This window comes from Ranitomeya imitator, chromosome 3, assembly GCF_032444005.1.
Source record: "Ranitomeya imitator isolate aRanImi1 chromosome 3, aRanImi1.pri, whole genome shotgun sequence".
Classification (NCBI taxonomy): Eukaryota; Metazoa; Chordata; class Amphibia; order Anura; family Dendrobatidae; genus Ranitomeya; species Ranitomeya imitator.
The window spans coordinates 547,937,984-547,948,494 of NC_091284.1; the positions used below are offsets into that span (position 1 = coordinate 547,937,984).

The following is a 10,511-nucleotide window of genomic DNA, read 5'->3' on the forward strand; positions in this document are numbered from 1 at the left end:
AAGTATTCACTCTTTTATTGAAAAATACATTAAGCTTATGCAAAGACTCAATATTTATAGCATTTTTCAATAAAATTTATAGCATTTTTTTCAAATCATTCGCTATGCTGGATAACAACTTCTGGGTCAAATCCTGATAGATTCTTACTTAATCAGTGCTTGGAGTTTATCACAATTTCTGTGATTTCATTTACCTACCCACTTTTTTGAGTATTATCCAAAGGTTCTCAATAATATTGAGATCATGAGGAGTTTCCTGGCCACTGTTCTAAAATTTCAATGTTTTTTTCACTGAGCCACTTAATTATCAATTTTGCTTTCTGTTGGGAGAAGTTGCTCTCAATTTGCAATTGAGATACTGATTTGGCTCTTATCCTAAGTCATATTGCAAGACTCATTAAAAGGTTGATTGTGACTTGTAGGATCACTACTTACAATAGGTGGCACTATAGAGTTCAAGTCCTCTTTTTCTCTGAAGAGGCAATTTGCATTAAAAATAGGGCACTTTTTTGCCTAAAAGAAGAAAGATGTCCAGCTCCACCGAATTTGTGAAGAAAAAGTTTCTTGATTCACAAACTTTACAAACCATGTGGGTGTGAATCCTAACGCATTTTTCGAGACTAAGCTCCCTTAATTATGACACTTTTTTGCCTAACAAACAGGCAATCCCTGCATGTGTTGGGGTTCTCTAACAGTCGCGAGACATGCAGCCACAGTGACTTGAGCATAATATTACAGGATGCCGAAGATCCTCTATTAGCACTCAATCATGCTCGGATAACACCTTATCCGAGCATGCTCATTCATCACTATTCAGTTCCTCTGTAGCGCTATCACAGGACATATTAAGCATCATATACTGAACTTTAAAATCAATAGTTTAGTCTTGCAATCTCCTCCTCTTCTTGCAATGTCCTATACTGGTGTTCTGTCTAAAGGTACCGTCACAATAAGCGACGCTGCAGCGATATAGACAACAAGCCGATCGCTGCAGCGTCGCTGTTTAGGTCGCTAGGAGACGTCAAACACCGGCAACAGCAGAACGATGCAGGAGCGATCCAGTGACGTACTTATTGTTCTCGCTGGTTGTTGCTCCATGAAAAAACATTGCAGGCATCGTTGCTTTTGCTTTCAAACATGACGAATCACGCCGACCCGACGACCAAATAAAGTTCCGGACTTTCAGCGACGACCAGCGATGTCACAGCAGGATCCTGATCGCTGCTGCATGTCAAACACAACGAGATCGCTATCCAGGACGATGCAACGTCACAAATCGCTGTCGTTCTCGTTGGAAAGTTGTTCAGTGTGAAGGTACCTTTACTCTTCTCTTGATAATTAATGAAGGTACTGAGTAAGGGAATTCAGAATATCCCAGCACAATATTTAAAATGGCTTTTAACAATCCAGACAAACTGATGCAGTATACAGAGAGGGGAAAAATAAAACAGATTGTCATTTCATGATTTTTGGATTAGGCAAAAGAACAAGAAGATAGGTACAATCTGTTGCTTGTTGTTTCAGCCAACATGTATTTTATGTCCATGCACTGTTTTAGATAACTTCAACTAATCTTTGAATGATGATTACCTTGCATTTATTTTTATATAATGAAATGTCAAATGTGATATATTTATAAAGGTTATTAAAGTATCATTTCAGTTTTTTATTCATTCTGCCAGAGTATATACAATTCAAATAGTGTTATCTTGCTTATTGGTTTTATATCTGAAAATTCATAGTGTACTTGTCATTATGGTACAAACTCATATCACAGATCATGATATTGATTGCACAGATCCTGTCATACAGTTGTAATCTTAGAGATTTCAGCTCCGCCTCTGACTGTACAGACTCGTCAATACTGTAATTGCAACACCAAGGAGGAAATGTTCTGGAAAATTTCAGGCTCAATAGACATGTTAATGTTATGCAAATGATGACAAAATGGAAACATAATAATCAAAACATCTCTATTTATACTGTGATGAGTAGGAGCACAATGCACAGAAATGCATGCACTTACACACCTTTGCAGGCTATCAATGAGGTTATTAATGGTTGTCTAAAGAATGTTCTTTCACACTGAATGCACTTGGGCACGTAAATCAACAAGATCCACTGCTTGCAACTTCCTTTGCAATTGTAGACTAATGATGTTTCAAATGAGCAGCTATAAGAGACAAATTGGAAGACGCTTTAGAACATGGTAGTATATTTAAGTTACACTGGCTGCTCACAGATGCACAAACAACATGCGTTGGCCTTTTTTTTACTGCTGCATCACACTGTTGACTAATGTGCAGTCTGAGATCTATTAGTATACCTTAGTCATTTTCACACGTGCTGTTGCTTAGTTCTATTCCTCCAATTCTATAGATTTTTGTTTTTCTTGCCTAGATGTAGAATCTTGCATTTCTCCCTGCTAAATACCATTCTATTAGATTATGCCCACTGTTCATGCTTATCTAGATCCTTCTGAATACTTTCCCTATCTTCTCTAGTGTTAGCTATCCCTCCTAGCTTTGCATCATCTGCAAATTTGATTAGTTTACCTTCAGTTCCCTTATCTAGCTAAATTATAAAAATGTGGAACACTGGGACCGGGAAAGAGCCTTGTGGTATCCCATTTGAAATTGTGGTATCCCATTTGAAACACTTTTCTAATTGAATGTACAACCATTTATTACCACTCTTTGAGTATGACCACTGAGTCAGTTATGAATCCACCTAACAGTAGCCTTGTCAATCCCATACTTGGTTATTTTTTCAAAAAAGATAGTATGAGATAATTTATCAAATGCTTTGCTGAAGTCGAGATATACTTTATCTAACGCATTTCCCTGATCCACCCAGTCAGTGATTCCATCATAGAAGTAAATTAGTCTGGCATGACTTGTTTGCTGCAAACCCATGCTGGCTCTAGTGAATTACTGTATTCTTATCCAAGTACTTACATACATGCTGTTTAATAATTTGTTCAAATATATTTCCTGGTATAGAAGTAAGGCTCACTGGCCTGTAATTTCCTGGCTCCATCTTCTTTCCTTTTTTGAAGATAGCAACAATATTTACCCTTCTCTGATCTTCTGGGACTTCTCCTGTTTTTCAGGATTTTTCAAAGATTCTGGTTAGTGGTTCTGCAGTTTCCTCTGCAAACTCTTTCAGTACCGTAGAATGTACAGTTGTGCTGAAAAGTTTACATACCCCGGCAGAATTTTTGCTTTCTTGACCTTTTTTCAGAGATTATGAAGGATAACACCAAAACTTTTTCTCCACTCATGGTTAGTGGTTGGGTGAAGAAATTTAATGTCAAACTATTGTGTTTTCTCTTTTTAAATCATAATGACAACCCAAAACATCCAAATGACCCTGATCACAAGTTCACATACCCCATTTCTTAATATCGTGTATTACCTCCTCTAACATCAATGACAGCTTGAAGTCTTTTGTGGTAGTTGTGGATGAGGTGCTTTATTTTCTCAGATGATAATCTGCCCAAAAAGTGTCCAAAATTTATATTTTGGTCTCATCACTCCAAATTACCTTGTTCCAGAAGTTTTGAGGCTTGTCTCTGTGTTGTTTTGCGTAAGCGTCTAAGCAAGATACTTTGTGGCAATTGAGCAGTAATGGCTTTCTTCTATCGACTTGACAATGCAGCCTATTTTTCTTCAAGTGCCTCTTAATTGTGCATCTTGAAACAGCCACACTGCTAGTTTTCAGAGAGTCCAGTATTTCAGCTGATGCTATTTGTGGGTTTTTCTTTGTATCCAGAACAATTTTCCTGGCTGTTGTGGATAACATTTTTGTTGGTCTACCTGACCGTGATTTTGTTTTTACAGAGCCCCTGATTTTCTATTTGTTAATCACAGTTTGAACACTGCTGACGGGCATTATCAATTCCTTGGATATCTTTTTATATCCCTTTCCTGTTTTATACAGTTCAACGACCTTTTCCCATAGATCCGTTGACAATTATTTTGCTTTCACCATGACTCACAACCCAGAAACATCAGTGGCGGGATGAAAGATGCAAGAGTCTGTCTGGATCCCAGAAACTCACTCCGCTTTAATGCGCAAACACCGATTACAAGCAAACAGGTCACAGGTGAGGATGTTACTTTTAGTAGCCATTCAAACCCATTTGTGTCAACTTCTGTGAATGCTATCAGGCCAAAATCACCAGGGTATGTGAACTTTTGATCAGGGTCAATTGGATGTGTTGGGTTGTCGTTATGATTTAAAAAGGGAAAACACAGTAGTTTGACAATAATTGGCTTCACCCAATCACGAACCATGAGTGGAGAAAAAGTTTTGGTGTTATCATTCATATTCTCTGAAAAAAGGCTAATAAAGCAAAAATTCTTCCGGGGTATGTAAACTTTTGAGCACAGCTGTAATTCATCTGGACCAGGAGATTTAAATTAATTTAAATTAGCTAAGTGTTCCCTCGCCATCTCACGGTTTATGAATAGTGGGGATTCTTTTATTCCTTCAATGGCACAGTGAAGATCAGTTGATGTTACAATTGCTTTCCTAAAGAGCACAGATGCGGGAATTGAAAAGTTCAGCTTTCTCAACATTATTTTTGATCATTTCACCCTTTTCATCCTATAAAAATTCTATAGCATCTTTTGACTTTTCTTTTGCATTTGACTTACCCTCAAAATCCTTTTTTTTTTTTTACTGTTTTTGGTCTCCCTTGCAAGCCTTACTTCATTACTGGCTTTAGCTCTTAACGCTTGCCCTGCAAACTGCATTATATTCTTCATAAGATATGCCCCCCTCTTTCCATTTGATATACATTTCTTTTTTCCTTTTTGACAAGTAAATAAGTTCTGTGTTCATCCACCCTGGTCTCTTTAAATGCTTCCAATTCTTCCTTCTTTTCGGGATTGTTACTGATTGTGCGGTGAGAATTTAATTTAGCAAAATCTCCCATCCTTCTTAAACATTTCTTTGATTTACAACATCCAGCCATTGGACATTGCCTACCCTCTTTCTGAGTCCTTTAAAATCTGCCATTCTGAAATCCAACCTTAAAGTCTGAGTCCTCGCTGGTCTTCCTCCTCTTGTAATACAAAACTCAAGGACAGCATGATCGCTGCCTCCTAAATTCCCAGCCACCTTTACTTCCTCAACCATTTCCTCCCTGTTGGTAAGAATGTCAAAGATTGCAGATCCTCTTTTTGTCTCTTCTATGTTTTGAAAGACAAAGTTGTCTACAAGAGAAGATAAAATTTTTCTGGACCCAGTACTTTTGCCTGAGGCCGGTATCACACTTGTGTGTGTAATGCGAGAAACTTGCGCGAGTCTCTCGCATCAATACCTGGCACTGCCGCCGGCACTTGGGACCGGAGTGTGCGGCTGCATAGAAATTCATGCAGCCACACACTCCGAGCCCGAGTGCCAGCGGCAGTGCCGGGTATTAATGTGAAAGACATGCGCAAGTTTCTCGCATTACATACATAAGTGTGACCCCGGCCTGAGAGAGATTCCCATCAAATATCTGGATAGATACAATCTCCCATGATCTCTATGTCATACTTTTTTGAGAACAGAGACATCTGATAGTGACGTATAGTAAACAAGGGTTATAATGCTCCAGCATAATATAATGCCGCTCCATAGGGGTATAATGCTCCCCCATAGGGGTATAGCGATAGAAAAAAAAATCCTGTCTGGTCTTCATCTTTAGGCTATGTGCACACGTTGCAGATTGTATGCGTTTCTGCCGTGTTTTTTTGCTGCATAAACACATACACAACACAACCCATTGAATTCAATCGGACTCTGCAATGCTGTGCTAATGCTGTACATTTTTCCGTGGTGGAATCGTATCGCAGAAAAATGCGCAGCATGCTCCGTCCTTGTGCAGAATCGCGGTGATTCTGCACACATAAGAATGCTTTGATCTGCTGACTTCCCGCATGGGGCTGTGCCCAGCATGCGTAAAGTAAGCGGATCATGTGCGGATGGTACACAGGGTAGAGGAGAGGAGACTTTCCTCCAGGCCCTAAAAAAAGAATTAAAATAAAACAGTTATATACTCACCTCCTGGCGGCCCCTGGATCCAGCCCAGGCCTTAGAAATGCTCTCATTCTCAGTAATGCCTTGCGACAATGACCTGTGATAATGTAGCAGTCTCATGTGATGCTACATCATCTGGGATCATTGTCGCGAGGCATCGCTGGGAACGGGAGTTGCCGGGAGCATCGCGAGGATCGGGAAGGCTGCGGGGGCCGCCAGAAGGTGAGAATATCACGATTTTTTTTTTTTCATTATTTTTAACATTATATCTTTTTACTATTGATGCTGCATAGGCAGCATCAATAGTAAAAAGTTGGTCACACTTGTCAAACACTGTTTGACAAGTGTGACCAACCTGTCAATCATTTTTCCAAGCAAAACTACAGATCGCTTGGAAAAAGCTAGCATTCTGCAAGCTAATTATGCTTGCAAAACGCTAGTGTTTAGCGGGAATACGCATGCCCATTCCGCATGCGTATTTCCCGCGACAGGGAGTTGCGGAATTGCAGCGGACATTTCTGTGGCAATTCCGCAACGTGTGCACATAGCATCAATGTTACGGTACCATCAAATAAAATGTGTAATTTTCTAGAAGGACTGCACATAGAAGATCTTTTCACATTTTTACATTGTTGAGCCCTATCTGAATTAAAAGTAGGATATATATTCTACTACAAATCATACTTTATTGAGGAGTACTGTAAAAATAAACATATCCAGTAGCATAGTAGACTAAAGGCCCCTTCACATTAAGCGACGCTGCAGCGATACCGACAACGATCCGGATCGCTGCAGCGTCGCTGTTTGGTCGCTGGAGAGCTGTCACACAGACCGCTCTCCAGCGACCAACGATGCCGGTAACCAGGGTAAACATCGGGTAACTAAGCGCAGGGCCGCGCTTAGTAACCCGATGTTTACCCTGGTTACCATCCTAAAAGTAAAAAAACAAACACTACATACTTACCTTCCGCTGTCTGTCCTCCAGCGCTGTGCTCTGCACTCCTCCTGTACTGGCTGTGAGCACAGCGGCCGGAAAGCAGAGCGGTGACGTCACCGCTCTGCTTTCCGGCTGACCGACGCTCACAGCCAGACCAGAGAAGCAGAGCACAGCGCCGGGGACAGACAGCGGTAGGTAAGTATGTAGTGTTTGTTTTTTTACTTTTAGGATGGTAACCAGGGTAAACATCGGGTTACTAAGCGCGGCCCTGCGCTTAGTTACCCGATGTTTACCCTGGTTACCAGTGAAGACATCGCTGGATCGGTGTCACACACGCCGATCCAGCGATGTCAGTGGGAGATCCAGCGACGAAATAAAGTTCTGGACTTTCTTCAGCGACCAACGATCTCCCAGCAGGGGCCTGATCGTTGGTCGCTGTCACACATAACGATTTCATTAACGATATCGTTGCTACGTCACAAAAAGCAACGATATCGTTAATAATATCGTTATGTGTGAAGGTACCTTAAATCTGTGGAATATCTGTGTAAATATAGGAGTTATAATAAATAATATTGTTCTTCTCATCCACAGATCTGTGCCCAGTAGAAGGAATTTAGTCATGGAAAAGACTTTACCATCAACATTCAGTCAAAACGCATGAACTCTGCTACAAAATGTTCAAATCACAGACTCACAGCAAGAGTAACTTGAGTACTCTTTTGTAAACTAGCACTGATATATGTAGATCAGAAATACAAATGCATGGAGATACCAATGTCATTAGATATTTACATATTTCATACATATTTATCCACATACGCCCATCACAAGCTATTCTATGGAACTCCTCCAAAACAAGCTCTACTTCATAGCTAGTAAAGAAAAAATAAAAATGTGTTGACTTTAAAATTGATACTGTAATATATGTACAATATACTGTATAATGATACACTATATTTGTTTCTCAAATAGTATGATTGGTAGAGTAAGTTCAAACAAAATCCTAAGTGTAACACTGATTAGCAGTGTGAATGTGTTCATTCTTCATTGTACATTGTCGTCACACAGACTTATTTATCAAAGTTTAAGCATAAAGGTTACAATAAATGGAAGAGTGGCCCACAATTTTTTTTGCTCAATTCCAGTTTAATAAAATACTCCAAGATACTAAGCCACATAAGTCAAGGCTTAAAGTTAAGGGAACCTTTAACCTAGGTTTACCCTTTCAAACTGCTGGAATGGTCTGAAGACTTGCACCCCCCAGTAATTATTCCTAAATATGTCTGTATGTTCTAGAATGTTAAAACCACATCTACTCAGCATCACCTCTTTGCCTTGCTTTATGAATATTCTTGTATTACTTCCCTTGCCCTGCCCTACACACTGCTCAGCCGTACTTCTGACATTCACTGAGGATTGAAGAGGATCACAACTGGCAATTTACATATGGAGGACTCCAATGCTTGTGAATATTATTGAAAGGACTCCCACGGGTATTAAAACACACCCTGATAGTGGTGCTGAATTTTTATACATTTTATAAAAGAGAAAATCTTTTATTCTATGCTTAAAAATGCAACTGCATTTTTCTTACATGCATTTTTTATGCTTCAAAAATATACCAAAACAGGAGTAGGAAGGAGTATACATGAAATCACACCCACTTTGTTTAGACATTTAAACCGTTTTCAAATGTAGCGTAAATGCTGCGTTTCATATACTATGTTTTATTTTGTGCAGAAATTCTGCTGCGTTTTAACTTTCCTAGCAAATCAGATGTGATTTTATGAAAACTTGGTCCTCTCTGCTTCTAAAGATGCTGCAGAACTGTGCGGTTTGGGTCCTTTTATTTTTCTTTTAAGGCTGATATGCAGAGCCTGAAAAAAAATGCATGCAAAAAATCCAGTTGCTTTTTTAACCCTGCTGTTCTGTTGGTCAAAAATGACCGACTTTGAACTTCAATATTCTTTAAAATATTCAAGATGCGGCTCTGAAACCCGTGGCCGACCGACCCATCCTCATTTAAGTCAATCAACCACAAGTTTCAGAACCGCATCTTGAACACCCCAAAAAATACCAAAGTTCAAAATAGGTCTCCCCAGACCGAACAGAACAGCAGGGTTAAGGGCAGTATCAAAACTTTATTGTATTATAAAATACACATTAAAACACTGGTTCAAATTGGCAAGGAAAAAGGCATCAAATAAGGTGAAAACATAAAAAATGCAGCAAACATACAATAACAAAAGAAGATTGTTATTACATAGTTCAATGCAGACACTTGCATAAAACTTGAAGAAAACAAAAATAACAGTATTTATTCTATATGTGAACATAGCCTTACAGACAAAATAGAAAGGTTTAATTTATTGAGAAAGTTAAGGCTGCTACAACTATAATTGAGTTAGCAAAAAAATAAAAATTCATAGGCCCCAAATGTCCTGGATACAGAGGGATATTAATGGTCTAAGGCCTGTATATGTTGGCATAAATACATGATTGACTTGAATAATCAATTTTTCACATGGCTGTATATGATGAAAATTAAAACTAAGCATTAAAACTTTAGAGAGAGTAGGGAATACAGTCCTGCTCATCCTTATTGGCACCCATGAAGTTTAAGTATATAATGTGGATTATCTCCTGAAAAAAAAATTAATCAAGTGAAACAGTTTTGGTTTTGTTTTTTTTATAGAGGACTCGCGTTGGATACAAAAATCAAATGATAAACAATTTAAAACAAAAAAGGGAGAAAAAAAAAGTAGAAAAACTTAACGCTTGCTGTGATACTGGTATTGGCACCATTTACATTAAATTTATATGGAAACACATTGGGACAAGCCTGTAGTAAATCACAAATGAGAATCACCTGTGATTGTCAGTGCCCATGTGACATGCATTAGACAATGAATGATGACTTTCAGTGTTTTAAAAAGCCACATAGTAGGCCATGTTCCTTTGTCGCAATGGTGAAGACAAAGGAGATTTCTGAGGACATCATAACTGCTATTATTAGCAAACACAAGACTTCCAAAGTGTGTAAGGCCATCTCCAAGACCTTGGCATCCCAGTTTCAAAAGTGTGCAATGTTATTAAGAAGTTTGTCAAGCAAGAAACGGTGAAGAACCTCCCTGGACGTGGGTGAAAGGGGAAAATTTACAAGAGATGTCGTTGAAGGTTGGTGTGAATGGCGGAAAAACACCATGTCAATCATCCAAAGACCTGAAGGGCAACTGGAACAGTTGGACATGGCTTTAACAAGTACCATATGCTGCACACTAAACCAAGCAAAGCTTTAAAGGCAAATGCCAAGGAAGAAACCACTGCTCAAGAAAAAAAAACATAAAAAGGAACGACTGATCTTTGTCAAAGAGTACCTTGACAAACCATAATCCTTCTTGGAAAATGTTCTGTGGACATATGAAACAGAAATAGAGCTTTTTGGCAATGCAAAGCAATAGTTTGCTACAGACGGCGCAATGAAGCTTATAAGGAAAATAACACTTTACCAACAGTTAAGCATGGTGGAGGATCCATAATG

The 10,511-nt window shown here is 39.0% G+C and overlaps 1 protein-coding gene across 2 annotated transcripts in view; it reads left to right on the top strand.

The window, feature by feature from the left end:
- ATP4B (ATPase H+/K+ transporting subunit beta) overlaps positions 1-10,299 on the top strand; it is a 39,056-nt gene extending 28,757 nt beyond the window's left edge. Inside the window, exon 8 of one of the 2 annotated variants that reach the window (XM_069760206.1) lies at positions 7,562-10,299. The gene's annotated coding sequence lies outside the window, so the exon portion shown is untranslated. The remainder of the gene's footprint in view (positions 1-7,561) is intronic. The other variant, XM_069760207.1, reaches the window with a different exon arrangement.
- The last annotated feature ends 212 nt before the right edge of the window (positions 10,300-10,511 follow it).